The sequence below is a fragment of the Ptychodera flava genome, unplaced genomic scaffold (genome assembly GCF_041260155.1).
Source record: "Ptychodera flava strain L36383 unplaced genomic scaffold, AS_Pfla_20210202 Scaffold_103__1_contigs__length_275955_pilon, whole genome shotgun sequence".
In the NCBI taxonomy this organism is placed as follows: domain Eukaryota; kingdom Metazoa; phylum Hemichordata; class Enteropneusta; family Ptychoderidae; genus Ptychodera; species Ptychodera flava.
The window spans coordinates 165817-171737 of NW_027248285.1; the positions used below are offsets into that span (position 1 = coordinate 165817).

Here is a 5921-nt window from a genome sequence, read left to right on the forward strand (position 1 = left end):
GAAATAGTTTTTCCTCTGATTCTTTTTACAATATTTTTTTGGCGTGCAAAATCCCAATGAGGAAAGCCAGACTGTAGCATAAAAGGTTCAGCTGATATTTGTTCCATTCATAACTTACTTTTTTAAGCTAATTATATACATTTTTTGTAAGATCTCCTACCTTTCTACGTGAATAACCATACAAATGAGCCACTGCCAATCTCTTTACATAATGTGTAATTATTGGGTAAAACAAATTACAAAGCGAAAATGTATAAAACCGTTCCACTTGTACACTGCCAAAAAGTAAACCATGTAAATGTTTAAAAAAAAATTCCTCTGAATGAATGTTTATAAAATGTACTTAAACGAACTTCGAAAGATTATGAAATTCATACAAAAAAGTAGTCTATAATGCCAGTTTAAAATGAATATACAATCAACTATCCGTTTGTCCCATTCTGCGAATCCGTCCTTTGGTATTCCAACCTAGGTTCGGGCAAAATTCATATCGTCACCTGGATATGCAATATAACCTCTTACAGTTATCAGACTATGTGTATAACATTCTAGAAGTAAGACACCGACGGCCAATCGAACGTCTTAAGAAACTAAGCCGTGGTTTACCATGTACTTTTGGTTAAGAATACATACGTATTTTTTCGACGGTGAAATTAACAACGAAAGTAAGAAATTGTTCAGACTCCCGTCCGAGTCGGCAAATTACCGAAACTTTTAAAGAACGTTTCAAGTTTGAGCAAATGGCAAAGTAAACCATGACCTTAAACTATTCTAGATAACTTTTGTCCATATCAGAAAGATAAATACGCTAAAGTTTTTTTCAATTAGAAGGAAAATGTCTTGTTTTTCCTCTCGGAACGATGACGTGTTATTTAAGAAGTATGTTTTGCTTTGAATAGAAAAAACAATATGAAGAGAACCTATCTTCAAATATCTTTGCATGGGATGTAGATCTCTTTCTCTGACCTTTCTAGGAATGAATAGATACCTTTGATTTTAAAATACAGCGGGTAACTTTTAGCTGTTTCTCATTGTTTTTACAAGAGTGTAAAGAAACTCGAAGAATTCAAACACCGTTAGGAGCGACAGCCCGATGAAAAGCCCAAGAGCGCCACCAATATCGCTGACAAGTTGGAACAGCTGAAAGAGATACGGGAAAATTATTGTCAGTTAGTAGTTATTTATACAACCGACGAGAAAGGAGCCATTACAAAGAGATATTATACGCTTGACTTCCTTGGCATTAGCATCGATCGTCACCTTCAGTACGATAAATTCGATTTTGATAGACGTTGAATGAAACGATGGACATTGTAACCTTGGATGCAGTACACAAATAAATCTGACTACAAACCTCATAGGAAGGTAATTCTTCCATTCTATCATAATTCAGTTCCTCAAAATATACCGCTAGACTAACCAGATTTTCTCTGAAATGAAAAAAAATGGTGTGGAAATGTCATCAGTTAAAAGAATGATCATTGAGATTGTACATAAGCGTGACCATTCTAGACAGATACATGGCGGATGCAGAACATGGGACTGAATATGCTCACTCCATAACACCTGACACAACCTCTCAATATAAGAAGTTCGTATCTCAGTTGTTAATAAATTTTTAAATTGTCTGTTATGTGTTGTGCTTGGTCTTCCAAACTTTTTGTCAGCATATTATGATTTACGAGACAAATAAATTTGAAATAAAATACATGACATTAAACAGGCAGTTGCATATAAATACACCGTTATACAATAACCACACACTACAATTGTACAGATTTTCAAATATTGGCATAAATAAAAAATACAATAATAATAAAGACAAACAAAATACTTGCCGTTACACTTACCTCGTACTGTACTTGTCATTGATATTCAGTGTCTTGTTATTCAGTGAATGGATGGTACGAAGCAAGTTCTTCTGCATGTGAAGATATTTATAGGAAAATAATTAGCAATAAAATGAAAATGTAAATATGAAAATGTAAATGTTGTGATAGCGGTATACTACTGATTGCTAATGTTGAAATAGTTCACTCTTTTTTATTGATTTTTCTAGCCGAATGTGGATAACTCAAGCACCTTGGAGATTTCGATATGAAAAGTACCTCAGTATCTCAAAGTGTCTCTACATATTTGTGCAACACGATAACCGGTCGAAGTTCGAATAGTATTCGCAGTTACCCCTTAATTCATACCCTTCTAGCTATGACTTCATTACCAACTGAGCAGAGCATACTGACTACATGTTGAAGTTGTTAGACCAAAAGTAACGACAAAAGACAGATATCGCAATGCCTAGTATAGTGTACGTGAGTCGGTAGGATGAAAGTACCTGTTACCATAACAACTGAATAATGTCAACAAGATAATCACATACTGATAATAATTACGTGAAGAACAGTCACTTACAAGATAAATATTGGACGGCCAAAGTGACATCGACATGCGTTCTTCATAATATATTTCCCTAATAAGGTGAAATAGTAGTTATTTCAAGTTGATGGCAAAACAGGTCCAATAATCAGTAACAGTAAATAAATAGTTCACTTGTCCACGGAACAATAATTTATGTCAATAATTTACGTCAGACATTTATCTATAAACCAATAACGTTCACATGCAAGTGAAACATATTATCTTTTAAGAAATGTTAACGGAACAACATCATAATTTTTGATGTCATTTTAATTAGGGAATTAAAAATAAATAGATGACAGGAGTCCAGAATATTACTAATGCACCAATATAAATATATCCCTTTAGTATACGATACATCTACACTATATAAAGCGTTCAGCAACATGCTTGCCGTTTGCTGTAAGGTTAAAAAACCAGTGCTAAAATAAGACAAAGACACCCAAGCCGCAAAGAAAGGTTGGTAATATAAATCTTTATTATACATCTACCATCGAGAACAATAGGATTTAGCGTTCGCTAAAAAAGCCGTACGGAACGCCGCGCCGTTCCGTAACACTTAGTTTCAAGGCACCCGAAGCACAAGCCCTTAAACTACCTTGATCAGTCCCACTTGCGCGCGCTCACAAGAACGGTTTCAAGGTACCCCACACTACATGTAAACAATAATGTCTGCCCCCATGAAAATGAAAACAAAACGTCGCGTCGATAGATCAACACACACGATAACAATACGCAGACAGACCAAATTCTTGAAAAAAATATATAGAGATTTATTTCATTTAAAAATGAAACAGAATTTTTTTCAAAAGTATAACTTCACGGCAATGTTTATTCCTGTGACGTAACTGCGCGAGCTCGAGCTCCGTCAGTCGTCGGTCGATCAGATTTGCAGCACATAAACAGTTCCTGTAAACGTTTCCCGACCACAAATCTTGTTTTCGAGCTTAATTTTGTTGTATTTCTGTCAGTAATTCAAAAGCATGGATGGTGATAATTACTCTGACGATGGCGAGTACGACTGGGATTCACTGCAGTGGCTGTGTTACAAACGGGACGCATTTTACTACAACGACAATGCGAGCGATGTACCCCAAACACTTCATCATCAACTTGAAGTACGGGAACCAGTTGCCGGTACAACCGCTATAACAGTAAATACCAACCACAGCCTGAACCAGCAATCAGAATCAGCAACCCTGTCATTGCCTCAACATCAAGTTCAACAAACTTAACTTCTTCCGATTCAATCGCAGATAACGATATGCATGAAATATTCCGCTTGGCAAAAGATATCGCGGGTAGGACAGCACACCCAAAGATAACGAAGTTGACGAAGATATACGTAAATTTGTTGACGGACAGGAAAACAAGAACACAAAGAAAAAGACAAAGTATGAAGTAAATATTTTTCGACGTTTTCTGCCGCAGAACAACGCGTTCAGATAAATCAACACTATCCCATCATCTCAGTTAGACTGGTACCTTCAACGTTATTTCTATTCGCCAGGGAGTCTAACTACAACTTCCACGAACCTGATACCCTGTCATCCCATCATAGACGCATTGAGCGATTTCTGAGAGCAAATAGCTACGAATTTTCCATCACACAAAGTAGAGAGTTTGCGAAGTCAAGAGAAGTGCTGAGCGCAAAAAGAAAAAGTCTTAAGAAAGAAGGGAAAGGAAACAGACCGAATAAAGCAGAAGCACTCACGGCTACGGAAGAAGAGCTGCTGTGGGAGAGCGGTCAACTTGGCGGTCACAACGCAAAGTCTCTCCTAAACACAATATGGTACTATAACACCAAATGTTTCGGCCTACGAGGAAGGGACGAACACTACAAAATGAAATGGGGTGATGTGGAACTGAAAAAAAATACAGAAGGCAGAGAATATCTGGAGTATACGGAACGTGACACTAAAACAAGATCCGGGCAAGTTAACAACCAACGGCCGTTTAAACCTGTAATGTTCGCGACAGATGACCCCTCTCGATGTCCAGTAAACATGTACAAAATATTTCGACAACACCGACCGGAACGAACTCTAACACAGGACTCAAACTATTATATTGCAATCGATTACAGCAAACAGCTAGAAGACCCTGTGTGGTTTAAACGCGGTAACATCGGCGTAAATACACTTGGCAGTTTGATGAGCAAAATGACCGCTGCAGCCGGTATTACCGGTAAGAAAACCAATCATTCCGGTAGAAAAACGGCCATCCAGTCACTGCTAAATGCAGGTATTCCACCGACTGAGACAGCCCAACTCACAGGTCACGTTAATGTGTCGAGCCTAAACCATTATGCAACCCCAAACGAAAAGAAACGAGAAGCTATGTCCGACATACTAACATCGGCAGCGGCCAAACGTCCATTGCATGAAATAGCCCAAAACATCAACAACTCAACTTCTCAAATGCAAGCAGCTACTCACCGGCCAAACGTACCTTCAACAAGTTCAAGTTCCATCCAACGCAGCCAAACAACATCATGTGCTTCTGTCGACTCAGCTTTGGGAGCGATGTTCAGCGGCTCAACTCTGAGTGGATGTAATTTTTCGTTTGCCATCACAATCAACACGGCATCTTCACCAAGGTCACCGAAGCGACGGCGAACGCGTCCATATGTAATTTATGACGACGACGACAGCGAGTGATTTCGATTTTCGTAATGATGATAGACTTTTACAATAGTTCAGTTTTGTCAGAAGTAAATAAATTAATTGAGCCATGATTTCATTCACTATACTTCTCTGTCACGATTGTTTGAGTATATGTGTGTCACAGATAGAGTGCTTGCATGGCCATGGACGCGGGTAAAAGAGAATGTGATACCGGTAACCTTTGACACTGAGGTCGACTCTCCCACTTCATCCAGGGTACTGATAGGGAGGGTGTATTGAATTACTTCTATCACGGCAAAATATTTGTTTTATTCATATCATTGCGATTTTTAAAATAGCATCAATTCTATAAGAACATTACAGCTGGATGCTCTAGATGAGAAGGAAAGCTCTGTACAAGTGGTAATACATAACCGACACCCCTCAGCCCCTATGAAAAGTGGCAAAAAATTGGATGATTGCCAACATTTCTCTCGCGCTCTGTTTCAAGTTTAGACTGCTGCACTAGTACGTCCGTTGGTGCTTGACTGCGCTGCAATCCAAGTGAAACTTGCACGAAAACGATAAAAAGTTGGCCAAAGTAACACCAAAGTCACGAATTTAAGATGTATAATAATAAGGTTATTACGAAAATACGGCAAAGGATGCACTCGGACATTGGCGCCGCGCATCGCCCTCCGCTTCGCGTCGGGCGATACGCTGCGCCAATGTCCTCGTGCATCCTTTGCCGTATTTTCGTAATAAAACCTCATATTATTGGCAATACAAATCATAGTCAAACGTATTGAAATAAAATAAACCATAGCAATAAGGACCTTGTGCTTAGACACCCCTATCCCCATCCCTATCCCTGGGGACGGATTTTTGTGCGAGGCC

General features: G+C 38.6%; 1 long non-coding RNA gene across 1 annotated transcript; it reads right to left on the reverse strand.

The window, feature by feature from the left end:
- Positions 1 to 273: 273 nt before the first annotated feature.
- LOC139126582 (uncharacterized) lies at positions 274 to 1926 on the reverse strand. The gene is made up of 3 exons (XR_011550645.1): positions 1851 to 1926; positions 1355 to 1430; positions 274 to 1140 (listed from the first exon to the last, which is right to left on the reverse strand). It is a non-coding gene; the product is annotated as an uncharacterized lncRNA (long non-coding RNA).
- Positions 1927 to 5921: the final 3995 nt, after the last annotated feature.